The sequence below is a fragment of the Pituophis catenifer genome, unplaced genomic scaffold, assembly GCF_029215685.1.
Source record: "Pituophis catenifer annectens isolate HBS135680 unplaced genomic scaffold, rPitCat1.0.hap2 SCAF_11, whole genome shotgun sequence".
Taxonomy (NCBI): domain Eukaryota; kingdom Metazoa; phylum Chordata; class Lepidosauria; order Squamata; family Colubridae; genus Pituophis; species Pituophis catenifer.
Genome location: NW_027256891.1, coordinates 14,744,519 through 14,772,513, shown reverse-complemented (window position 1 = coordinate 14,772,513; position 27,995 = coordinate 14,744,519). Strand labels below are relative to the sequence as shown.

The 27,995-nt window shown below is 43.2% G+C and overlaps 1 protein-coding gene across 1 annotated transcript in view; it reads right to left on the bottom strand.

Moving 5' to 3' along the window:
- The window catches only part of DACH2 (dachshund family transcription factor 2), a 322,657-nt gene that overhangs the window by 163,975 nt on the left and 130,687 nt on the right, over positions 1 to 27,995 (bottom strand). The window lies entirely within an intron of this gene.

Here is a 27,995-nt window from a genome sequence, read left to right as displayed (position 1 = left end):
GTGAGGTGGGAATGGAGATTTTGCAGTATCCTTCCCCAGGAGTGGGGTGGGAATGGAGATTTTGCAGTATTTTCCCCCTGGAGTGGGGTGGGAATGGAGATTTTGCATTATCCTTCCCCTGCCATGCCTATCACACCACACCCACCAAGCCATGCCCACAGAATTGATAGTAAAAAAATTTGGATTTCACCACTACCTGTAGGCATCCTTAAGGTTTGGTTAACGTAGGAGAGGGACCAGGCTGAGCGCCCGAGGGAGGAGTCAAGGGTGTCATTAGTTTGGAATGCCTTTCCAGGGCGCAAGAGATCTAACTCCTCCAACCCATCTTGAATTCCATTGACTCTTATGTCCCAAAGGTGCTGTTTCAAGAGGCAACTGGACTTTCTTGTTATTCTTTGAAGACATTTCACTTCTCATCCAAGAAGCTTCTTCAGCTCTGACTGGATGGGTGGGGGAATGGAAGGATTTATATTCCTTGCAGACAGCTGGTCATTTGCATTTTAGAAAGTCACTGAGTCCACCATCCAGTCACAGCTTGATGAGTTTCTTGGATAAAAAGTGAAACGTCTCCAAAGAAAAACAAGAAAGTCCACAGTTGTCTCCTTAGAGTAGAGTAGAGTAGAGTAGAGTAGAGTAGAGTAGAGTAGAGTTGAGTAGAATAGAATAGAATAGAATAGAATAGAATAGAATAGAATAGAATAGAATAGAATAGAATAGAATAGAATAGAATAGAATAGAATAGAATTCTTTATTGGCCAAGTGTGATTGGACCCACAAGGAATTTGTATTGGTGCATATTCTCATAAAAGAAAAGATACAATCGTCAAGATCTTTAAAAGGACACCTTTGGGACAACCATGACGTAGATGACTGAGAATCTCCATAGACATTGATTCTTATCGACCACCAATTTGCCTTGACTGTTAGTAGTTCAGATTCTTGTTTAGGGATAGCATAGAACAGTGATGGCTAACCTTTCTCTCATTGTGTGCTGAAAGCTGGCACCCATAATGCAATGCGCCCCCGTAGAGCATGCACACAGAAGCCCTCCATGCTCCTCCCACCCATTTGCGCATGACCCCCCCCCGGCCCCTCATTTTTGGCCTAGCAGGCCTCCCTGGAGCCTCCTGGGCCCAAAAACGGGCCATGTGGGGGGCACGTCACTCACCCCACACGCCGTTTTTGGCCTAGCAGGCCTCCCTGCAACCTCCTGGGCCCAAAACCTGACCATGGGGGGGTGTTGCACCCCCCGCATTCCCATCCCCCACACATGTGCGCGCAACCGTCCCTCCGTGCATGCACATGTCTCCCGAATGTGCCCCACTCCATGTGCATCCCGAAAATCAGCTGGCTGGTGGAAGGCATGCATGCGCATGTACAGTAGAGCTCAGTTGGCGACGGCTTGCATGCCCGCAGAGATGACTCTGCGTGCCAGCTGTGTCACATGTGCCAAAGGTTCACCATCACGGGCATAGAATAAACCTGTGCTCATTTGAACATCGCAGATTCTGGTGTTTCACAGTGAAAAGGTGCAACAAAAAATGTAAGGGACATCCCCTGTGAGCAAATAAAAAGACTAATTATTTCCTTGCTCCTGATGATTTGAGGCAGGGGTGAAATCCAGCAAGTTCTGACAGGTTCTGGAGAACTGGTAGCGGAAATTTTGAGTAGTTCAGAGAACCAGTAACGGAAATTTTGAGTAGTTCAGAGAACCAGTAACGGAAATTTTGAGTAGTTCGGAGAACCGGCAAATACCACCACTGGCTGGCCCCAGAGTGGGGAGGGAATGGAGATTTTGCGGTATCCTTCCCCTGCCACACCCACCAAGCCACGCCCACCAAGCCAGGCCATGCCTACAGAACCAGTAGTAAAAAAAATGTGGATTTGACCACTGATTTGAGGCCACTTTTCTGCTCAACATGTTCATTCTGGTGTAGCTTACTTTTTATTTATTTGTTTGTTAAATTTATACGCTGCTCATCTCACTCTGCAAAACAATTCTGGGCAGCCTATAAGTAAAATCATAAATATTAAAAATATTTACAACATTAGATACAGAAATAGAGCATCAAAGGCGGGATTATTTTGAGTCTTCTAGCAACCCTGTGAGGGAGGCTGTCGAGCCCTTTTAACTCTGGAGAGTCCTATGGAATACAATACAGGATAATATGATATAAAATATGTTGCACGGATCAATACCTTTCATCCCATCTTGGTTTCCAGCCAGAAGAGACCTGATCTTATGCGAGGCCTCAAATCAATTATTTTTCACTTCTACGCAAGTCCACATTCAACCATGTTCAACAAATGAGTAGGAGCCTCACTGGATAGGACTTACAGAAGGTGAGTTTTGCTTAAATACCAAAGTTCTCGCACTACGAGTGCAGACATTTCTGGGGGCTTGCAAAAAAAAAACCACAGCATGATCATTTTTTAAAAAGTTTCGTCACTGATCATCCCAACACTTTGGAAGACTGTGCCTCCCCAAATGTACCATAATGAATATCACTTTGAAATTCACCTTCTGCAAGGCAACTTAACAAACAGCCAAGACATTCATACTGTTAGAATTTTTTAAAGCCTTTAATTATAATTTTCTTTCCTGCAACTTAATTCCATTATGTCATGTTCAGTAATCTTGGCTACTAAAGAACAGGTCCTGTATCCTTCCTTCCTTCCTTCCTTCCTTCCTTCCTTCCTTCCTTCCTTCCTTCCTTCCTTCCTTCCTTCCTTCCCTTTCCTTCCTTTCCCTTCTCCCTGTCCCTCCCTCCCCTCCCTCCTTTCCTTCCCCCTCCCCTCCCTCCCTCCCTTCATTCCTTTCTTCCTTCCCCCTCTCCCTCCCTCCCTTCCTTCCCCCCTCCCTCTCTACCCCCTTCCCTGCAGTGGTGGGTTGCCAGGGGTGAAATCCAATTTTTTTTCCCCTACCGGTTCTGTGGGTGTGGCTTGGTGGGCGTGGCAGGAGAAGGATACTGCAAAATCTCCATTCCCACCCCACTCTGGGGCAAGCCAGAAGTGGTATTTGCCGGTTCTCTGAACTACTCAAAATTTCTGCTACCGGTTCTCCAGAACCTGTTAGAACTTGCTGGATTTCACCCCTGTGGGTTGCCTGCGGTTCAGACCGGTTCGCAAGAACCGGTAGTAAAACCGGCGGGAGGCTCCGCTCACCGACCCGGATGTCATCGTAAGTGATCTGCACATGCACAGAAGAACATGCGTGCAGGCACGGTAGTAAAGGTAAGTAGAACCCACCCCTGCTCCCCTCCCTCCCTTCTCTCCCTTCCTTCCTTCCCCCTCCCTTCTCTCCCTTTCCTTCTCCCTCCCTTCCCCTTCCCTCCCTTCCTTCTCTCCTTCCCTCCCCCCTTTCCCTTTCCTTCCCTTCTCCCTCTCCCTCCCTCCCTCTCTTCCTTCGTTCCTTCCTTAGATTTATATACTACTTCAGAGTTGTTTCTATGTCATCACCAGGATCCAACTTAACTACAGGTAGTCCTCAATTTACAATCATTCATTTAGTGACCGTTGAAAGTTACAACGGCACTGAAAAGAGTGTCTTATGACCTTTTTTTTTTTACACTTGTGACCGTTGCAGCATCCCCATAGTCACCTGATCAAATTTAAAATACTTGGTAACTGGCATGTATTTATGATGGTTGCAGCATCCATCATAAGAAGTCATTTCGCACCTCTTCTGACAAGCAAAATCAGTGAGGAAGCCAGATAGATTCACTTAACAACTGTATTACCAACTTAACAACTGAAGGATTCACTTAACAACTGTGGCAAGAAAGGTCGTAAAATGGAGCAAAACTCATTCAACATCTTGCTTAGCAACAAAAATTCCGGGCTCAATTGTGGTCATAAGTCGAGGACTACCCAGGGGTGGGCTTCAGATCCTTTAGCAACCAGTTCACTACCCTGTTGCTGGGTGGGCGTGGCCATGGTGGGCGTAGCCTAGTCAGCCACCTGCACTGGGCAGGGGCATTTTTCACCCTCCCCAGGCTCCAGAGGCTTTCCTTGAGCCTCCGGGAGGGTGAAAACAGCTTCTCCCAGGGTCTGGAGGCCGGAAACAGACCTGTTTCCGGACTTCCAGAATAGTTTAGTTAGTTTAGTTTAGTTTATTATATTTATATACCGCCCTTCTCCCAAGGGACTCAGGGCGGTGAACCGCTATGGTAAAAACAATATACAACAAAAATTAAAAGCTTATTAAAATAATTCAATCATTCGGCCAAATTTAAAACATCCAACTAAAATCATTTTAAAACCTCCGGTAGGCCCATTTTTTGCCCTCCCAGACTGTCCGCGCGGCTCCTGCACTTACCTGGAATGATGAACGGGCCGCGTGGAGACTCCTGGGAGGGGCGGGAGGGGTGTGGCCATCCATGGGTGGCATTTGGGGGTTCGCTGAACCCCGGCGATCCTTGGCTAGAGAATCGCCCAAACTCTGCTGAACCCCCCAGGGGCCCATCCCTGGGACTACCTGTAAAGAGCATTTTTACCATTTTATGTTCACTATACTAGCTAATTATCAGAACAACTACTGCAATACAACCAGTCTCTATCTATGTGGTTGCAATGACCCACAATGGTTGGAAGTAGGTCTGCTGGAGAGACAAGCAGGCCCAAATCCACAATTCTGTGGAGGATGAATTTTTATGATCCATTTTCACAGGGAAAAGTTTCGGCTTAGTGCGTCTTGAGCGAATGAGGTTTTGGCTCAGGGTTGCACTAAGTGAGGTTTCTTTGACTGGAAGAGCATTTTCAGCACTGTCAGATTGAAAACGCCATATCTGCATTCTCTTGAAAAAAAAAAAAAAAACACTCCAGGAAAACCAGATCAGCCATAGTTCCTGGAAACCCATCGGTTCTTCTGAGGAAATGTTATATCCTTTCTCTTTTCTCGCGTCAACAACTTTGCCACAATATTTGCTCTTCCTGTTATACAACAGCCCTCGCTGACAAATTTATTTTGAGACGTGTCTAGTGCGGTTGGTTTCAGTCAATTTCTAACACTTAGAAGTGAAACTGGATACTCTTCCGTGCATTTTCCACTGCAGTTGTATTTATGATTGGAAATCAACAAACCATCGGAAGGAATCGCAACTCGACGGAGGCAGCAAAACACCCTGTTTTGCCTGAACTAGAGACGGCAGCCACTTGTACTTCTACGGGAAATCGAGAACGTTCATCTTGGTCAAACAACTCTAAATCATAGCCTGTTGACTGGAAGGAGCCATCAGTAAAGTACAAGATCCGAAACTCAGACTAGGTTGCCTTTATACAGGTAGCCGTCTGGTTATGAAAGAAATTGGGAGCAGAATTTCTGTCGTTAAGTGACATGGGACTGACACATGACATATGTGATCATAGCTATGGCAATTCCAGCAGTTCTGATTGCCTTCTTTAAGCAAGAACTATGCCACTATCAAGTAAGGAGCTCATGTGATCACGACTTCCGACTTCCTGCGTGCTTCCCCAATGATTTTGCTTGTGGGAAGCCGGCAGGGAATGTCATCGTGGCTTGTTGCGAAGTCATAATCATGAGCCAAGTACTCAGTGCCCCGCGTACAATCACATGATTGTGGGGAGGCTGTGATAGCCAGAACTACAAAGACCCCTGTAGGTATCTTGTAGTTCTGTACATTTGTACTACACCGTTGTTCTGACCCGGTTTCCAAACACGACAAACCCTCTGTAGTTAAATAAATGTTCCCTTTATTAGGAGTGCCAACAGCCCCGACAAAAATAACTCTCTCTCACACACACACACAGCAGACTAACAAGTGTCCGGCAGGGAGACAAATAGTTGTCTGCCACACCTACTCATCTCTGCCCCCTGCCTTTTATCCCCAGAGCTACGGTGTGGCTTCGGTAGCAGCGGTGGCTTTTCTGTCCTGAGGACCGGCCCATAGATTTCCACTGCTCTCCTTTCCTCTGCCTTCTGTGCATCTGCACATCAGGCACTGGACCCAACTGTTCCTCCTCTTCCTCATCAGCCACCTCCAGACCTGGGGGCTGTTGACTCTCCATCTGAGGGCTGACGGGCGGTCCAGGCTCCACCCCTGATTCTATCTCTGACAGCTCCATTCCCTCTCCCCCCCCCTCGGAGCTCTCAGATTGCCTTGATGCTGGCCCTGACTCCCACACTTCCTCCTCATCTGATTCATCTGCTGGAGGGGCTGGCGGCTGACAGGCACGACAATCATCCTAACTTTTGAACAGTTGTGGAATAAACGGCCATAACTCAAGACGACCTGCCTAAGGAAGTTCCAAATGCAGTTCGGTCCTATACCTGCACAAATTGTGATTTAGCATGTAAAAACTGAACAATCATGCAAAGCTCTTCCATACACAAGTCAAAAACCGAACGGCGTTTGGACTTCTGACAATAGCAACATTTACCGTCGAAGCAATGGACCCCCTCCTCCCTCGCCGTGGATGCACCCCCAAATTTCCTAGAATTTAGACGTAAATTTGCATACTAATCAAGACAAATAAACATGCGGTGATTCAACTAGGAAACCGTCTGATGACAAATTAATCGGTACGGGTTAAAAGGTCCATCTTCCCCGCATCCTGTTGCAGTGAAAATATTGATTGTGTTACTGATTTGAGGACTGCCTTATTTTGCAGGGCACAAATAACCATTTAATTGCTCTTTAATTGAATGGTGATTGCTCGTGAGCAAATGATTAAGGTTGGGTTTTGTGTTTTGTTTTGTTTTTTGCTTAATTACTTGATTATTTATGCTCAGCAATAATATTATTTTAAAATTGGGGATAGGGAGATAATAAACTCACCTCCAAAACAAAGTGAACATACAGATGAGTTTCCAGTTACACAAGAGACCGATATTGTTTTGGATTAGGTGTTTCTTTCTTCACAATCCATATCTTCCTGCGATGCTATTAGATTAACTAGTCCAATGTCTGCAGGATGGTCAGGTCAGTTTCTCGGTACGGACACCTCTCCAAAAACTATGGCTTAACATACCAGGAAGTGCTAAATTTCAAGCCAAGGCATGAGACGAGGAGGGAAAATATCAACCCATGTGTCATGAGGCTATTACGCAAACTGTATATGTGCAATCTCAACATTAAGAAAACTAAGATCATGGCATCTGGCCCCCTCAAACTATTCTTCAAAGCACCTGAGGGTAGAACAAGAAGCAATGGGTGGAAACTAATCAAGGAGAGAAACAATTTAGAACTAAGGAGAAACTTCCTGACAGTTAGAAGAATTAATCAATGGAACAACTTGCCTGCAGAAGTTGTGAATGCCCCAACACTGGAAATTTTAAAGAAGATGTTGGATAACCATTTGTCTGAAGTGGTGTAGGATTTCCTGCCTGGGCAGAGGGTTGGACTAGAAGACCTCCAAGGTCCCTTCCAACTCTCTACTCTACTCTACTCTACTCTACTCTACTCTACTCTACTCTACTCTACTCTACTCTACTCTACTCTACTCTACTCTACTCTATTCTATTCTATTCTATTCCTGGCAAATAGATGGGTAAGAAATGGAGGTAGTGACAGATTTATTTTCCTGGGCTCCAAGATCACCGCAGATGGGGACTACAGCCAAGAAATTAATAAGACGCTTGCTCCTGGAGAAGAAAGCTATGGCAAATCTAGAGAGCATACTAAAAAGCAGAGACATCACCCTGCCAACAAAAGTGGGTATAGTCAAGGCAATGGTTTTCCCAGTTGCAATGTATGGCTGGGAAAGTTGGACCATAAGGATGGCTGAGTGCCAAAGAATGGAGGCCTTTGAACTCTGGTGCTGGAGAAGACTCCTGCGAGTCCCTCGGACTGCAAGGTGATCCAACCGGTCAGTCCTAGAGGAGATCAACCCTGACTGCTCTTCAGAAGGCCAGATCCTGAAGATGAAACTCAAATCATTTGGCCACCTAATGAAAAGAAGAATTAACTGGAGAAGAGCCTAATGCTGGGAACGATTGAGGGCAAAAGAAGAAGGGGACGACAGAGAACGAGGTGGCTGGACGGAGTCACTGAAGCAGTCGGCGTGAGCTTAAATGGATTCCAGAGGATGGTAGAAGACAGGAAGGCCTGGAGGAAAGTTGTCCATGGGGTCGCGATGGGTCAGACACGACTTTGCAACTAACAACAACAACAACATGTGCAATCATTTATATTGAATATCAGGTTATAGGCACTAGCCAGTCCTATTTTGTCCTTATTTGGGAGTAAAATTTGTGTTGCATCGGTGTTGTTCACGCCAACGTCTCCATCAACGGGGTTACATTTGAAGCATTATTACAGGCTTGTAAACACTGTTTCTCGGTTCATCCCTCATATAATTGAGGGGCAGGCTAGTTTTGCATGCTTTGAATACAGCCATCATGGCTTGTCAACCAATAATTACAATCTCTAAACCCAGCCAACCGAGGGTTAGTTTAAAAAAAAAAAAAAAGTACAAATGATTAAATCAAAGGAAGCATAATAGCATTCATGAAGTCAACCACAATCTACATTAGGTGCTTATGTACCAGAACAGAGGTCTGCAACCTTAAACACTCAAAGAGCCATTTGGACCAGTTTCCCACAGAAAAGAAAACACCGGGAGCCACAAAACCCTTCCCGTGCCTGACTATTTCTTGAGCGGCCACAAAACTAGCATATGTAGTTGAAGTAAACGTTCTGTTTTCTTCTGAAACTTTTCTTTTCTTGGATTTATCCATGGTTGGCCTACCGGGGGTTGAAAAGCTCAATAAATCGCATGCTGGCAGGTGATGCACTTTGGCGGTTGTGACACGTATTTTGAGTGACAAGGAGCCACAGCAGAGGAGTGAAAGAGCCACATGAAAATGTTTCGCTTCTCAATCAGAATAGAAATGGAAGGAAGACCTTGAAGTTCTTCTAGGCCAGGGGTCTGCAACTTTAAACACTCAAAGAGCCATTTGGACCCATTTCCCACAGAAAAGAAAACACCGGGAGCCACAAAACCTGGGTGGGTGTGGCCAACTCGACGTCATTCACTCCCACCCAGTCACATGATCCCCCCCCAGCCACGCCTACCCAAGTTTTGTGGGTCCTGGTGTTTTCTGTGGGAAACAGGTATCTCTCTTTGTCTCTCTCTTTCTCCCTCTCCCTCTCCCTCTCTATCTCATTTCTCTCTCTCATGTCTCTGTCTCTCTCTGTCTCTGTCTCACTCTCTCTCAGGCCAGGCGAGGAGTGACCAGAAGGGGAGAGCGAGGGGCAGGGCCAGCCAGTGGTGGGTTCAGCCGACAGAGAGCCACAGCAGGGGGACGAAAGAGCCGCATGTGTCTCCAGAGCAGCGGGTTGCTGACACCCATTCTAGTCCAACCCCTTTCTCAAGCAGGATACCTATACAAATTCAGACAAGTGCGGCCCAGTCTTTTCTCAAAAACCTCCAGTGATGAAGCACCCAAAACTTCCACTGACTACTTAGGAACTGCATCTCAATGTAAACGCCATGATGTAAAAAAAGATGTGGAGACTCTAGAAAGAGTGCAGAGAAGAGCAACAAAGATGATTAGGGGACTGGAGGCTAAAACATATGAAGAACGGTTTCAGGAACTGGGTATGCCTAGTTTGATGAAAAGAAGGACTAGGGGAGACATGATAGCAGTCTTCCAATATCTCAGGGTTGCCACAAAGAAGACGGGGTCAAACTATTCTCCAAAGCACCTGAGGGCAGGACAAGAAGCAATGAGTGGAAACTAATCAAGGAGAAAAGCAACCTAGAACTAAGGAGAAACTTCCTGACAGTGAGAAAAATTAATCAGTGGAACAACTTGCCTCCAGAAGTTGTGAATGCTCCAACACTGGAAGTTTTTAAGAAGAGATTGGATAACTATTTGTCTGCAATGGTGTAGGGTTTCCTGCCTCAGCAGGGGGTTGGACTAGAAGACCTCCAAGGTCCCTTCCAACTCTGTTATTCTATTCTATTCTATTCTATTCTATTCTATTCTATTCTATTCTATTCTATTCTATTCTATTCTATTCTATTCTTCTCTATTCTATTCTATTCTATTCTATTCAATGTTTCAACGGCTTTCTAATGATACTATGATATCCTCAGAAGGTTTTTTTTTTTCAATTTGTTTGTTTGTTTGTTTTAACTGAGAGATTTAAGATAAGAATGAAAGCAGGAGGTGAAGCCCTCCAAGGGCACCATGAAAATTCAACCTGTATTTACTAAATTTTACAGGTTTGAGCTGGTGCTTCTCCAGGTGACAAGGGGCCACAGAGTACAGTCTGCTTATTCTCCACTAATATTTTAGGAAAACTCAAGGAGAATATTTGGCTGCTGTTACTTTTCAGTGACTAATATTCTTTGGCTAACGGAACTTGGCACTACCACTCTATGAATCTCTTTAAACTCTTTTTACACTCACCTAATCCCATGACCGTTAATCACATTTTGGAGGAATATCTCTGACATTTCTGAGTTCCCGTTGTACAAATCCGTGCTATTCACTGGTCCCATTTCTTTCATCTGAGTTAACGGGGAGAATTGCTCCGCCTCTCACATACGTTTGTAATGCCAAGAATCCTCATGGATTTTTGAAAGGTAGGAGACCAATCTTAACAGCCAAAAAGAACAAGGATTTAAACTCTGAATCTCAAGATGAACACCAACTGGGAGGTCCTGTCTTGTGTGGTTTACAACTCGGTTAAGGTAAAGGTAAAGGTTCCCCTTGCACTTTTGTGCTAGTCGTTTCTGACTCTAGGGGGCGGTGCTCATCACCGCTTCAAAGCCGAAGAGCCAGCGCTGTCTGAAGACGTCTCCATGGTCATGTGGCCGGCATGACTCAACGCCAAAGGTGCACAGAACACTGTTACCTCCCCACCAAAGGTGGTCCCGATTTTTCTACTTGCATCTTTTACGTGCTTTCGAACTGCTAGTTGGCAGAAGCTGGGACAAGTAACCGGAGCTCACCCCATTACGCAGCACTAGGGATCTGAACCGCCGAACTGCCAACCTTTCGATCGACAAGCTCAGTGTCTTAGCCACTGAGCCACCATGTCCCTTAACAACTCGGTTACAGTTAGACCAAACCACAGGTGTTCAAACCTGGCAACTGTAAGACCTGTGTGGACTTTAACTCCCAGAATTCCATGGCTGCTTGGGAATTCTGGGAGTTGATGTCCACAGGTTTTTAAGTTGCCAAGTTTGGATATATACAGCTGGTCGTTGACTTATGACTACAATTGAGCAAGCAAAAAAGAAAAGAAAAGGAAAGGAAAGGAAAGGAAAGGAAAGGAAAGGAAAGGAAAGGAAAGGAAAGGAAAGGAAAGGAAAGGAAAGGAAAGGAAAGAAGGAAGGAAGGAAGGAAGGAAGGAAGGAAGGAAGGAAGGAAGGAAGGAAGGAAGGAAGGATGGAGGGAGGGAAAGAAAAAGAAAGGAAAAAAGAGAGACAGAGAAAGAAAGAAAGAAAGAAAGAAAGAAAGAAAGAAAGAAAGAAAGAAAGAAAGGGAAAAGAAAGAGAGAGAGAAGGAAGGAAGGAATGGAAGGAGGGAGGGAGGGAAGGAGGGAGAGAGAGAGAGAAGGAAATAAAAAGAAAGAGAAAGAAAGAAAGAAAGAAAGAAGAGGGAGGGAGGTAAAGAAAGAAAGAAAAAGAAAAAGAAAGAGAGAGAAGGAAGGGAGGAATGGAAGGAGGGAGGGAAGGAGGGAGAGAGAGGGAAAGAAAGAAAAGAGAGAGAGAGAAGGAAGGAGGGAATGGAAGGAGGGAGGGAAGGAGGGAGAGAGAGGGAAAGAAAGAAAAGAGAGAGAGAGAAGGAAGGAGGGAATGGAAGGAGGGAGGGAAGGTGGGAGAGAGAGAGAGAGAAAGAAAGAAAGAAAGAAAGAAAGAAAGAAAGAAAGAAAGAAAGAAAGAAAGAAAGAAAGAAAGAAAGAAAAGAGGGAGGGAGGGAAAAAAGAAAAAGAAAGAGAGAGAAATAGAAAAGGAAGGAAGGAAGGAAGGTCTTTCATACACAGCTACAGTACATTTTAGTATTTACGTGTGCATTTTCTTTGCTATCTTTTAGCACCCTTCTGTTTTCTTTTAGATTCCAAGCCTACTCCAACCCTTTCAGAGCACCTGCCTTTAGTGCATGCTGCCTAACTCTGCCAACTGGATGAAGAAGAGATGCCTGCTGGAAATCGAAAGTACAGTAGGATGTTCTTTCTTCTTCTGCGAAACCTATGATTCCGCTATATTTTCAAAATTCAACGCAGGGAAAAAATGTGTGCCCTTTTCAGAAAGTCTGCCTTCCGTTGCTTTGTGGCATGAAAATAATGACACCCCCCCCCCCCCAAAAGAAAAATATGTTGGGATTTTGACCACATATTTCCTAAATGCCAGATGCAGTTAAACTCTGAGTGACCTTCGAGGAGCTAAGGAAGAGAAAGAAACTCTGACCTCCTTGGAACTTGATGCTGTCTCCCTCTTCATGTTGGGGAAACTGATCACTTGTCTAACTATTGAAAGACATTGTATTCCTTCCCAGATCAAAGGCAACAACAGGCTAATTCGGGGAAGGGGAGGGAGGGAAAGAGGCAGCCATGCAAAATTGGCAATTAACATTAATCATCTGGTGAAGTTGTTTAAGCAGTTAACTAGAACCTGATCACCCGGGCAACTCTCATAAAAACAGAGTTTTGCACTAATGCACCAATTCTTTCCGTGCAACACTGCATGGGAACTCCCAGCTATTGTGTTCTTCTTCTGGATCAAAATGTAGGTGGTTGGGATGGGAAAAACACAGGGGTGGGCTTCGAAAAGTTTAGCAAGGGGTTCTCTGCCCAGTTGCTGGGTGGGCGTGGCCTAGTCGGCCTCCTGCACCATGGTGGGGGGGGGCTGTTTTTGCCCTCCCCAGGCTCCGGAGGCTTTCCCTGAGCCTCTGGAAGGGCAAAAACTGCCTCCCCAGGTTCCGGAGGCCCTTTGGACAGCTCCAGTAGCAGAGGTGTGTTTCAGCAGGTTCTGACCAGTTCTGGAGAACCGGTAGCAGAAATTTTGAGTAGTTCGGAGAATCAGTAGTAAAAATTCTGACTGGACCCACCCCCATCTATTCTGTGCCTCCCAATTCCCAGCTGATCAGGAGGAAATGGGGATTTTGCAGTAAGCTTCCCCTGGAGTGGGATGGGAATGAAGATTTTACAGTATCCTTCCCCTGCCATGCCCACCAAACCATGCCACACCCACCAAGCCACACCCACAGAACCAGTACTAAAAATTTTTGAAACCCACTACTGTCCAGTATGTCTGTTTTTCGCCCTCCCCGAGCCTCTGTGCACACTCTACACTTACCTGCATGCAAAACAGGCCGTGTGGGGACTCCTGGGAGGGGCAGGGAGGGGTGGGCGGGATCAGCCAGGAGTGGGATTTGGGGGTTCTCCGAACTGCACAGAATCTTAGCTAGAGGTTCTCCCAAACCCCTGCAAACCCCCAGCAGCCCACCCCTAGAAAAACACCACTAATGTAATTGTGTGATGCTGAACTGGTATACAAGTCAGGTTTTACTCTATGGATTTTTAGAACCAATGCATGCTTGGAGAGTCCCAACCTTATTGGTCACAATAATAATAATAATAATAATAATAATAATAATAATAATAATAATAATAATAATAATAATAATAATTTTATTTGTCTGTGGGAAGCCACCACTACCTCCCTCCTAGAAGAATAAACTATTTTGAGAAATATTTTATAAAAAGGCAGGATAAAATATTTCCCCTAAAAGAGAAATTTTAAAAATCCTAAGGGAGACAGAAACTCAGAGCCCCCGTTCCTTGACCCCAGCCGATATTTTGTGCCCATTGAGAAAGACTCGGCCAGCCTATCTACAAAACAAAAGATTTTCAGCTCCAGGGTGATGGGATTAAGACATGGCCCTTCAGGACACAATAGGATTAACCCACTACCATTTAGCAGCAGAGCTCACTACACTGCACAATCTCCTAAGGACATTGTTTCACCTTCCAAACTTCAACCAAACTTAGCTCAGACAACCTATAGAGCCAGTTGTGACCCCTACATAACCTCTACAACAGCCAATAAAATACATGCTGTTGCACAGGAACAGGAAGCTCAAGTGCAAAGCCTAAGAGAAGGTATAAAAACCCCTCACTCTCAACTCCATGTGGTCAGCTGTACCAGAACCACAAACCCATGTGGTTCTGCTTCATCATTAAACCGTCTTTTCAATCAGCCTCCATTTTATCTCCAGTGCCTTTCTCCCGGCTTGGAACTGAACCGGATGGATATTTCTTCCCACATGTTACCTACCCACCAGGATGGGAAGGGCAGGACTTGTTGTAAAAGAGCTACAGTGGCGCAGTGGTTAGAGTGCAATACTGCAGGCTACTCCTGCTGATCACCACCTGCCAGCAGTTTGGCAGATCGAATCACACCAGGCTCAAGGTTGACTCGGCCTTCCATCCTTCCGAGATGGGTAAAATGAGGATCCAGACTGTTGGGGACAAGAGGCTGACTCTGTAAACCGCTTAGAGAGGGCTGTAAAAGCAATGTGAAGTGATATATAAATCTAAGTGCTATTGCTAGTGTAGGTCCCATCAATTAGAGATTGCTATCTAGGGGGACCATGAAAAAGGGGCTACTCAGTGGTGGCCTCTGCAAATCCCACCAATTAGGGATTGTGATCATGGACCCTGAAAACAAGTTGGCCAAAATAAGACTTCTCTTTTACAAGCAAAGAACATTTCTGGAAGACTGCAGCCCCACATTGGTGCAAACGTTTAGTCAAGCAAACAAGTTTTTCTTGAGGGAAGAATTGAAACTGCAGCATGCATTTCTTAATGGGGCTCCTATGTCCTCAACTCACCTTTCCTTCTAACTACTCTCTGAGTGACATCAGCAGCCTGTTCATGGTCCTCCTTAGCAGCTACTTAAAATCCATTAGGACAAGGGCAAGCCATGTCTTTGTAGCCAAGGTTTTCCATTTTAACACCAGGCAAATCCAGGTGGAAAAAGGACAACCAGAGGGCATCCAGGGTTGCCGAGAATCTTAGTCCTGGTAGCAGAAGAATAAAGATGGAAAGTGGGGGGAAAACCCTTATTATATTAAGTGATGATGTCTCTCATTTGGCCCAGACAAAATAACTCCCTCTTGCTTAAAAGTCTTTGCTGACCAATTGGCCAGGGGTGGATTCTAATTTTTTTTTTACTACCGGTTCTGTGGGCGTGGCTTATTTTGCAGGCGTGGCTTGTTGGTCATGTGAAATCCTAAAATTCTTTAGAATTTAGCAGATAAATACATAAAACTTCCTATAAAATGCTGAATATTGGCTGCGGGAATGGGGTCCAGTCCAACCCAATTTTGGGGGCTGTTCAAAAAGACTCAACCCAAGAAGCCGATTTGGTCATGAGAATATGAAAGAGCCTGGAACCGTTCAGCGACATCTAAAATGTGTCAAGTAAGAACGAATGAACCAGCGAACAGTCTAAAGAACTCGAGCCGTTCAATTTACACAAGAGATGTGACTGGCAATCTTACAGAGATCATGATACGGCGGACTGATTGGGATATATTACATCTCTTATATTGTGGGTGGGGGAAAAAAACCCCCTACTTGCAAGAAAGATTTTATTTTTTTGCAAAGGGGCAGCTGATAGAATAAGCAATTTAAAGGTTGGCTACTCAACTGACGGGAGCTAGAGCTGTGAAACTATTTTATACCTCATTTACCTGACCTATTTGCCTATTTAAATAACGTGTCTTTTCTCTTGTTCTTTATTTGCACTGTCCATTTATTTATACTTATTTATTGCAGGGGGAGCATAATCAAATCGTTCCGGGATGAAATTTCTCGAGTTCAATTATCAGCCTTCCCAAAGGGATGACCTCTGAAGACTTTCAGACAACCAGAAGTCTCGGCCTCTGAACAGGCTGAAAAGTCAAAATCCCAAGACGTAGGTTGGTTATGTTGTGGTCTGCAGGAGCCTGCAGAGCTGGCAGCAGAGTCGGACAATGAGGAGGCTGGGGAGGACAATGAGCCAATCCTGGAGTCAGGGGAAGGCCCGGATGAGGGCTCTGTGTCAGAGGCAGAGATGGGGCCAGGGCCATCTGGGAGCAATGCACGAACTCTGGAGCCTCCAGAGGCTGACAGCAGAGAGTGAGAGGAACAGGAGGAGCCATGAGAAGAGCTGCCAGAAGGCAAGAGCAGCTAAAGCAAAGAGGACGACTCGGGAGTAAGGCCAAGAGATGATTGGTCCCTCCCATAAGGCTTAAAAGACCAGCAACGGCTCTTGGGCTCTTTGTCGGAAAACAACGTTGATAGATTTTGTTTCTTGTCTTCCTGCATTTATTTCTTGTCGGTGTCTTCTGCTTCTGAACTTTTGCCAAGAAAAGCCTTTGGCAAGTTGCCAAAGTAGACCAAGGTTGGTGATAAGGCCGAAGAATTGTGTTATGAAGAATTTGTTTTGAATTACTTTGGACTACGCTGAGAATGAGTTAATTCCCAGCTGTTCTAATAAAATCTGTTTGTTTAGAACTAATTGCATCTGATAATACCTACTTGGGCCTAGGTCACAACAGGTTAAGTAAAGTTGAAAGTGAAAAAGAAGTCTCCGTATTCATAAGAGAAAGGGGGTTGCAAGGAAGTGTTGGAAGAAATATCCTTCTATGTTCCGTTCCAAGTGGGGGGAAAAGACACTGGATTCATGGAAGCTGCTTGGAAAGAAGGTTTATTGATGAACAGGATCACATGGCTTGAGATCCGGGGCAAAAAGGGGCAGAGGTATTTTGAAAGTGAAAATGGAAAAAAATTTACAATATATCATATTACATATACTAACTGCGCAGGGTGGATTTGATTTAAATCGAGTTGATTTAAATCACAATTTAAATCAGGATTTAAATCACTAGTAAAAAGGCTTGATTTAAACAACTCGATTTAAATCATAATTTTTAAAGAGCAACTGTCATCTCTGCTACTCCTTTGACCCACTGTTGACTCACCGATAGTCCCAGTGTTGCAGAATATACAGCCTCGTGCTACATAACTACGCTCCATTTCACACTGAATAAACTAAATTATCTATGTATCTTAAATAGAAAACTATCTTACAATAGATTTTTACCCCAAAAGTTTTTTATTAAAATAAATTCAATAAAAATCAAAAAATTCTGATTTAAATAAAAAAAATCTGATTTTTCTGATTTTTTAAAAAAAATCATTGATTTTTATCCACCCTGTTAACTGCGAGTAGAATTGTCATAGCACAAAATTGGAAACAATTGGAAATTAAGGAAAGGGAAAATACAGAGTATTATTTAATTTGGGATAGATGGTATTCCTGGCTGGAGAGTAAATCTAAAATGTAAGCGATATTTTGTCACGAAACCGAATTGTGAATGGAAGTTATTATAACTTAGATAAGGATGTAAGTTAAGATAGTGATAGATAGAAGTAGAATTTGTGTATGGAAGTTAATTAGGATAGATACCGATGTAGAAAAGCTGTTACTAGTTTAAGTTTTGATGTGTTTGTTTTTTTGCATGTTATAGTTTTCTATTTTTTGCTCTTTTCTATTTTATGTACTGTGTATTTTAATGTTTGAAAATTCAATAATATTTTTTTTTAAAAAAAAAGAAAAAAGCACCTTTGGGATAGTTCTACAGGGAAGGGAATAAATTGTGAAACTTGCAGCATAACTTCCAAATGTTAAACTTCAGCCTAGCCTAGAATTTTCCTGAGAAAAGAGGCAGGATTGATTAGAAGCATCTGAGCTTTAAGACAACGTACTTTCAACGTCTTGAGAAGGAATCGTATTTTTGGCTCATCCCTCTCAGAGACAGAAATAGAGGCATCTTCAGAATGACATAAGCAGAACTGCGTTGTAAAGTCCATCATGACCCACATAAGGAAGAGACAATGTGTGCATCTCAATGGCACAACAGTTTAATCATTTACCACCCCCTTACTCCCGCAACAATAAAAATATACACTCAACTATACCAACAAGGGGGTCACAGTGGCTCAGTGGCTAAGACGCTGAGCTTGTCGATCGAAAGGTCGGCAGTTCAGTGGTTCGAATCCCTAGCGCCGTGTAACGGGGTGAGCTCCCGTTACTTGTCCCAGCTTCTGCCAACCTAGCAGTTTGAAAGCACGTAAAAAATGTAAGTCGAAAAATAGGGACCACCTTTGGTGGGAAGGGAACAGCGTTCCGTGCGCCTTTGGCGTTGAGTCATGCCCGCCACATGACCACGGAGACGCTGGCTCTTCGGCTTTGAAACGGAGATGAGCACCACCCCCTAGAGTCAGGAACAACTAGCACATATGTGCCAGGAGAACCTTTACCTTATACCGACAATAAAGATATACTCTTTGGCAATAAAGATATACATATATATAAACTTCTCCCAAAATACAAAATAAACTTAGGAAACTGTGGATTGGAGAGAGAGAGAGAGAGAGAGAGAGAGAGAGAGAGAAGGAGGGAGGGAGGGAGGGAGGGAGGGAGGGAGGGAAGGAGGAGAAAGAAAGAAAGAAAGAAAGAAAGAAAGAAAGAAAGAAAGAAAGAAAGAAAGAAAGAAAGAAAGAAAGAGGAGGGAGGGAGGGAAAGAAAAAGAAAGAAAAAGAAAGAGAGAGAGAAGGAAGGAAGAAATGGAAGGAGGGAGGAGGGGAGAAAGAGGGAAAGAAAGAAAGGAAGGAAGGAAGGAAGGAAGGAAGGAAGGAAGAGAGAAAGAAAGAAAGAAAGAAAGAAAGAAAGAAAGAAAGAAAGAAAGAAAGAAAGAAAGGGAAGGAAGGAAGGAAGGAAGGAAGGAAGGAAGGAAGGAAGGAAGGAAGGAAGGAAGGAAGGAAGGGTCTTTCATACACATCTACATTATACCCTGTTTCCCCCAAAATAAGACATCCCCTGATAATAAGCCCAATTGGGTTTTTGAGCGCATGGCAATAAGGCCAAGCGCTTATTTCAGGGTTCAAAAAATATAAGACAGGTTCTTATTTTTGGGGAAACATGGTAGTATTTTACAGTCTGTGTGTATTTTGTTTGGTATCTTTTAACACCCTTCCCTTTTCTTTTAGATTGTCAGCCTATTAAAACCCTTTTTTAGAAAGGAAAAAAAAAAAGAATCTGTGTGCAATACTTAGCAAATTTTAGATCCTTTACCAAAACCAAACCAAACCAAAAAGGCCGTCATAAATAAATGGGGATGAGTGGAAGGCTTCTCTTTCTCTTCTCCAATCCAAGAGGCATAAAATACCCGTTTCCATTAGAGTCAGCTGGTTAAGCTTTACAAGCACAAATATTTACTGTGCTTTTGCAGGACAAGAAAATAATGAAAACCAACCTTGAATCCCATTTTAAAAATATAGAAAGGAGGCTGGAGCCTGATTTATAAATGGGAAATAGGTGTGTGCACGAGTTCTCCTCCTGTATTTTTTATGTTTCTATTAGGCTTGCATCTGCCTTCTATTACGGCGCTTCTTCTTCGAGGGGCGAAAAACAATAATAATAATTTCTGTGTCACTTGCTCACATTGGATGCATTCATTTTCTTTTGACTTTTCCGGTGCTTATTGATTTCCTGGAAGGACTTGTGTTTCTCCACTCAGTGGGTCAGCCATTAAAACAAAGGTTCTGTAAACTAACAGTGCACAGATATCTACAGACTCCTTGCATCCTGGACATAAATTGTTTCAACATCTACCCTCAAAACGACATTATAGAGCATTGCACACCAGAACAACTAGACACAAGGACAGTTTTTTCCCAAACGCCATCACTCTGCTAAACAACTAATTCCCACAACACTGTCAAACAATTTACTAAAACTGAGTTACTATTACTCATCCTTCCTATTACCCATTTCCTTCTACTTATAACCTTGTTGCTTGTATCTTTATGATTTATACCCTGTTTCCCCCCCAAATAAGACATCCCCTGATAATAAGCGCAATCGGGCTTTTGAGCGCATGGCAATAAGGCCAAGAGCTTATTTCAGGGTTCAAAAAAATATAAGACAGGGTCTTATTTTCGGGGAAACGCAGTAGTTTTATTTAGTTTCCTAGTACGATTTATGTTGATTCTATCACTAACTATTGTATCTTATGATCTATGAGGTATTTTTATGATGACTATGATCATGATCTATCACTTACAGCTTTTACGTACAATAAGAGTTTATGTACCGAAGACAAATTCCTTGTGTGTCCAATCACACTTGGCCAATAAAATAGGGTAGGGTAGGGTAGGGTAGGGTAGCGTAGGGTACGGGTATTGTATTGTATTGTATTGTATTGTATTGTATTGTATTGTATTGTATTGTATTGTATTGTATTGTATTGTATTGTATTGTATTGTATTGTATTCTAATAATTCTAATTCTAACTAACTCTAACTCTAACTCCTATTCTATTCTATTCTATTCTATTCTATTCTATTCTATTCTATTCTACTCTACTCTACTCTACTCTACTCTACTCTACTCTACTCTACTCTACTCTACTCTACTAACAACAAATGCTGCTCTGGTATATCAGGTGTGTGTTTGTATGTATAAATAAAGTTTATGTATATATAAATAAAATCTGTATGTGAACATTTCATAGTCTTTGTCCTATTCTAGAGTTGTATTCAACAAAATTTCATTTTAATCTATGCTGATTGGTGTACATTCAAAATGACAATAAAGTTATTATTCCTGTTCTATTCTGTTCTGTTCTGTTCTAGTCTAGTCATTCCTATTCCTATTCCTATTCCTATTCCTATTCCTATTCCTATTCCTATTCCTATTCCTATTCCTATTCCTATTCCTAATTCTATTCCTATTTCTTATTCTATTCTATTCTATTGTATTCTATTCTATTCTATTCTATTCTATTCTATTCCTATTTCTTGTTCTATTCTATTCCATTCCATTCCATTCCATTCCATTCCATTCCATTCCATTCCATTCCATTCCATTCCTATTTCTTATTGTTCTGTTCTGTTCTGTTCTGTTCTGTTCTGTTCTGTTCTGTTCTGTTCTATTCTATTCTGTTCTCTATATAGTAGTGGATGCTCCAGTATTATTGTTACTCACATTCAAAGAAACGAAACAAACTTGTGGCACAGTTTGGTTACTAAGTGTAAAATTTATAAGGAAGCATCTGGTCGCACGGATAGTGCTCGGCTTACTGCCACAACTGAGCCCAAAATTTCTGTTGCTAAATGAGACATTGGTTAAGTGAGTGTTGCCCCACTGTACAACAGAAAGAGAGAGGGAGGGAGGGAAAGAGGGGGAGAAAAAGAGAAGGAGAAGGAGAAAAAGAGAGGGAGGGAGGGACAGAGAGGGAGAAAGGGAAAGAGAGAGAGAAAGAGAGGGAGAGAGAGGAGGAGAAAGAGAGAGGGAGAAAGAGAGAAGGAGAGAGGGAGAAAGGGAGAGGGAGAGAGAGGGAAGGAGGGTGGGAGAAAGAAAGATAGAGAGAAGGAGAGGGAGAAAAAGAGGGAGGAGGGAGAAAGACAGAGAAGCAGAGAGGGAAAGAGAGATTTTCAAAAATGCCATCAGACTTAAGAACCCCATAAACCATCACTGTATTGCAATTCATATCTAATTCTGCAAAAAAAAAAAAAAAATTGGGGGGTGGGGGAAGCACTTTTCTTTGGGGGGGGGACCCAGTAAAATGAACGGACTCCCTTGCAATGTGGAAAACAGATAAGGCCCTAACGGTGAGCTTAAGTGTTGCCACCTAATGCCAGCACTCCTGTTACACACAAATTGGCCACTCTTTCTGATAATGCACAGCTGATGCTCTGCTGGTTGCCAGTTTCTTAGTTAGGCTTATTAGCCACGGACGGACCCCAGATATAGCGGTGGCTACTAATTTAGAAGGCTTAAAGCGGGATTTTAAGTCAATCCCTGGGGATGATTGTCCACAGCTATTAAGACTCTGGACTCCTGAATCACAACATGCCACGGACACCAATTGCTGGGGGACAATAACAAACAGCCCTTCTGTAGGTCTGTTCCTGAACTTTTCGAACCGATTGCCTCCTAAATGATACCGGATGTTGGATGACTGGATAACAGAATTAGAAGGGAACTTGGAGGTCTTCTAGTCTAACCCCTGATCAAGCAGAAGATCCATTTCAAAGAAATGGCTGTCCCATCTCTTTTTTTAAAAAAAAGTTTTTTTATTAATAATTCAAATTTAAAAAAACAATGGACACGGTTTGACATCTCCAGTTTCTAACATTTCCGTCTAATTCAAATTAATAAATAATATATTCCTTAATCTATAGACAAATTTACATATATCTTACTTCATTACATGTCAAGCATACTACATAATTCCTCTTAAACAACTATATTTGTTGTGGCCCGTCAGCGGCCTGTGCAGCTAGTAGCTGATTTCGACAGCGAGGAGGCTGGTGTGGTGCTGTGCCAGCAGCCTGTGCAGCTGGCACTCGAGTCAGACAGTGAGGAGGCTGGAGAAGATGTGGTGCCAGAGACGGGGATTCAGCCAGGGCCTTCAGAACCTCCAGAAGCTTCTATAAGTGAAGAGGAAGAAGAGGAGGAGCCTCTTCTCGATGCACGGGCACACAGAGCTGCCAAAAGGCAGGATTGGCTCCTCAGGAGGAGGTCTCCTCGAGAGTAAGGCTTGGGGCTAATTGGCCACTCCCTTAGCCTATTTAAGGAAGGACGACGACTGAGGCAATTTGCAGGGAACAACTTCGTTCACTCTCCTTCACGTCTTGATCTTCGTTCTCTGCAAATTGCTTCTGGGCTTTCTGCCAACCATAGTAAGATTATGATTATTTATTCTTTGGATTCTTGTAGGCTGTTAAGAAAGTTAATTAACAGCCTTTATTTGAAAAAGACTGATTTAATTTAGTAAACTAAGATTTGTACAGACTTTGTGTGTGCTGCGTTCTTTGGGGTCCATAGCTGGAGCAGAACAATATCTATATCCAATAAACTTATATCACACACACAAGTTCAGCATACATTGACATATATATATTTCTAGACATTCACTAGACCTTCTTCTTGGCATTCTTCCTCTTGTCTAACTAACCATTCATAAAATTTAGTGCAGATTTCATAATATGTCGATTCACTCTTATTTTTAAGTTCCAAAGTGAGTCTGTCCATTTCTGCACAATTGAAGATTTTACATAACACTTCTTCTGAAGGTGCTTCTTTACTCTTCCATTTCTGAACAAATGCTATTCTTGCAGCTGTTAATATATGTAATATTAGGTAGATTACATTTTTATTATATTTACCATCTGCCATTCCCAGTAAGAAAAATTCTGGTTTGACTTTTATTTTAATCGTTACTGTCCCATCTCTTCTTAAAAACCTCCAGAGATGGAGCACAACTTCTGAAGGCAAGCTGTTCCGTTGGTTAAAATTTCTCTTTTGTTCAGGGTAGCTTCTCTCCTTGATTAGCTTCCATCCGTGGTTTCTTGTCTTGCCTTCAGATGCTTTGAAGAATAGGCTGACCCCTTCCTCTTTGTGGTAGTCCCTCAAATATTGAAACACTGATATCATGTCACCCCTAGTCCTTCTTTAGGATTTGGGATTAGAAGAGCTCTCGACTTCATCCAACAAGCTTAATTCTTTCTATTTATGAGATTATGCACACATCTCTGTGTGTTGTAAGGCTGAAATAAACAATGCACAATTCGATTTTCACACGCCGATATTGGAAAGCTCCACCTCCTCTCTTGCTGAATCAGCTGATTAAATGGGTGACAGAGAATAGAGAGGTGATTTCCTGCTGTCATTTATAGCTGGAGATGAAACAATAAAAGTCCCCAGCAGTTGGCTGATCACCTGACGATAACCTCTGCAGTGCTACCGTCTGCATCGGCAGTGAATGAAAATCCATCAGATGAAGCTCAGGGAGAAGGAAAAGACGGAAGATTCCTCTTTTGGATGAGCTGCTTCTGGAATGGAGCACCTATAATTGACCCAACCAGCTCATGACACTGTAGGAAGATGACCAGGCTGAGCCTGAGGGAGGGATCAAACGTGTCATCAGTCATGTGTCCCTGCGCGCCCAAAAGAGCCCACGAAGTCCAACCCCCTTTGAATGCCTTTTCTTATCTCCCGCTTATCTCCCTCGACTGTTAGTTGGTCAGATTCTTATAGAGAGCTTAAGCTCGCCATAAATCTTTATGCTCATTTGAACTTCCTGAATCTCCCGATTGACAAGACACTCCAGGAAAAAGAGGACGGTGTCTTTAAACAAATGATTTTGTCATCCAGAGATAGAAAAGTCCATAATGTCTTTTCACTTCACTGTGCAGTGAAGATGTCAGGTGGCTGCTTCACTTCAGTGGTGGGTTGCTCCCGGTTCGGACCGTTTCTCAAGAACCAATAGTAAAACCGGCAGGAGACTCCGCCCATTGATCCAGACGTCAGCATAATTGATCTGCGCGTGCGGGTGGGCACAATGCGAACCAGTAGTAAAGGTAAGTAGAACCCACCCCTGCTTCACTTCATCTAAAGGGAGAACTGTCTAGGAGGAAAGCAAATCCACAATACAATCAATTTAAGTGGTGGACTCCAACCCTCATACTTCTCAGCAACTCCCAGAACTGACGGGTGAATTCTCAGAATTAGAAAACCAGACGTGTGATGTGTGTTTTGGTTGGGGAAGGCTGATACACAGGAGGTCTGCATTTTATTTGACAAATAAAAATTTTAAATATATGTGTTTTAAGTCCTGACAAAATATAGCCTACATTTTTCTTTTGGCAAATCTATTCCCTTGCAATGTTAAAAAATATAATTGTTGTGACATCACAAAAGTCACAACACAAACACATCTTAAATATGTGAAAAGAGAAGGTTGTTTTGCTTTGGGGTTTATTTCTATTAATTTACAAGCAAATAAAGCCATGTGGAGACTCCAAAATAAAGAATTTTTATTTTTTTTAAAAAAACCCTCCTTTTGTCAACTTCTGAATGCAAATGTACAATTACTCTAATTTATTCTTCTCTGTGATTATTGGCTTTTATTTAAGTTTGAGCTATTCATTTTCCCTTCAGATAGGCAATGTATTACAAGCTGCTTTTCAATTAATCTTTGCTCTTGAAAACGGCAAACTTTTTTGACAGCTTCCTCAGGAATCTCATGGTTATATGAGCATTTCGCAAAAATTACTCCTCCTAACGGGCACACATTATAATTTACACATTAAACACAGCAGGTATTCACTTTAGGGCCCCTTGCCAAAAATAACCATTCCATTTTTTCCTCCTCAAAAATTTCTCCCCTTTGGTAAAAGGATAATTATCAATGTGGAAGAAAGAGCGGGAAATAAAAGAAGGGGGAGGAAGTATCAGGCATTAATTAAGGACTTGTTTTGAAGATCTAAATATTAAGGCAGAAGAAAACGGTCACGTTTATGGATTATCTATTCATTCTCTCCAGTGGTGGAATTCAATTTTTTTTTATTACCGGATCTATGGGCGTGGCTTGGTGGGCGTGGCAGGGGAAGGATACTGCAAAATCCCCATTCCCTCCCCACTCCTGGGGAAGGATACTGCAAAATCCCCATTCCCTCCCCACTCCTGGGGAAGGATACTGCAAAATCCCCATTCCCTCCCTATTCCTGAGGGAAGAATACTGTAAAATCTCCATTCCCTCCCCACTCCTGGGGGAAGGATACTGCAAAATCCCCATTCCCTCCCCACTCCTGGGGAAGGATACTGCAAAATCCCCGTTCCCTCCCCACTCCTGGGGAAGGATACAGCAAAATCTCCATTCCCTCCCTATTCCTGGGGGAAGAATACTGTAAAATCTCCATTCCCTCCCCAATCCAGGGGAAGGATACTGCAAAATCTCCATCCCCTCCCCACTCCTGGGGGAAGGATACTGCAAAATCTCCATTCCCTCCTCACTCCTGGGGGAAGGATACTGAAAAATCCCCATTCCCTCCCCACTCCTGGGGGAAGGATATTGCAAAATCCCCATTCCCTCCCCACTCTGGGGCCAGCCAGAGGTGGTATTTGCCAGTTCTCCAAACTACTCAAAATTTCCTCCACCGGTTCTCCAGAACCTGTCAGAACCTGCTGGATTTCACCCGATTCTCTCCCTTATGGGAGCAGGGGAAGTCATACAAAAAAAATGGAACCTCTTCTTTATTTTGTAACCAAACAACGATCTGTGAGATGGTTTGCGTTAAACCAAGGTGGATGGCACCAAATTATCCAGTGATCTCAATGGCTTGGTGGAACCTTAGATCTAGATCTCCCAGGTACAATCTAGTACCTTTGATTACGTTGGTTTACTCCCAACAGACAAACAATAAGGGCTTGGATCACATATGACACTAAGACATGGCTAGATCAGGTGGGACTCAGGAGGCAGAGAATAGACGGGGGTGGGGCCAGTCAGACTTTTTACTACCGGTTCTCCAAACTGTACTACAGTGGTTTAAAGCACCCTGTTATTAACACAGCTGCCTGCAATTTACTGCTGGTTCGAATCTCTCCAAGGCTCAAGGTTGACTCAGCCTTCCATCCTTTCTAAGGTAGGTTAAATGAGGACCCAGTTTGTGGGGGCAATAAGCTGACTTTGTATAAATATACAAAAGTATGAAGGCTATTGCTGAGCACATTGTAAGCCGCCCTGAGTCTCCGGAGAAGGGCGGCATATAAATCAAATTAAAAAAAAAAAAAAAACTACTCAAAATTTCCGCTACCGGTTCTCCAGAACTGGTCAGAACCTGCTGAAACCCACCTCTGATAGACAGCAATGCTTGCGCACAGAAACTGCACGCGTGCGCAGATGGGAGTGATTGTGCACGCAGCACACGGGGGAGGAGCCACGTGTTAGCACAGATAGCACGTGCATGAAACACGCAAAGCTCGCAAAGCGTGTACCTGTTTGGCACTCGGTGAATAAAAGATTCGACACCACTGCTCTAGGAGATGCTCAGCATCGGAAAAAAAAAAACCTCCAGCAAAAATAAAAAAAAAGAATCCCATCCTTCGTCCTGCTGAGCTAGGAGGAAATCAATGTCCAACACAAACACACACGCATACACAAGCCCTGTGTGTGTTCATCTGATCTGTGAATTATGCATGCATTGTGGTTATTTCAGGCCTCATTTGCAAGTATATAAAACAGTTAACATATAACCTGCAATTCTATTAAAAGGATTGATGCGGGCAGCGAGGAGGGGGGCTGGCCATATATATTCTTAGATTTCTTTCCCATTAATAGATGTTCCCGTTTCCTGGTTTTTGAAGCCGTACTTCTTCCTTAAGTAAACACTTAATGACAGAAGACATTCCCTCATTATCTGAACCGGCTATTTTAGAGCTTCAGCTTAAATAGGCAGTTTACTTCATGCTCTCCCTTCTAAACAGTCGGCGTAAGTTTATGTTCTCTATAAACAGGACAAGTTTAATGCACCCCCTCGCATGAAACCCAATTTTCAGCCTATTACTAAAATGAAACCCTGGCTTCCATCTTAAAACTTCTGTGCTTGATCAACGTTTTCTTTTTAACGATACTCATTTTCTCTCAATTAGATAGATGGAGCAAATGGAAGAGGCTCACCTTATTAAATATTTCCAGCCTGGCGTTAGGGTCATATAATTAGGGGAGGGCGTGGGGGAGTTTTCTGCATTGTTTCAGTCCGATGTATCGAGCAAATGCATGTTCATCTAAATAAAACATTTCAGGGAACATCTTAGGGAACATCTTAGGAGCCTTTTCCGACTTGGAAGGTCTCTAGGTGCATTAATTTGGTCGGCAGGCTACCTGCTGAGAATTTTGAGGGCTGGTCTCCATATTTGTATATATATATACATAGCAATGGTGGGTTCCTCCCGGTTCGGCCCGGTTCCACCAAGCCGGTAGCAGTGACGATATGACGTCATCGAACCAGTTCTGCCCCCCACCTCACAGTCTCCTGGTGATTGGCTTAATGTCACTCAGACAGCTTTCATGCCTAAGACAGAACTAGAACTCACAGTCTCCTGGTGATTGGCCCAAAGTCATCCAGTCAGCTTTCATGGCTAAGGCGGGATTAGAACACACCATCTCTTGGTGATTG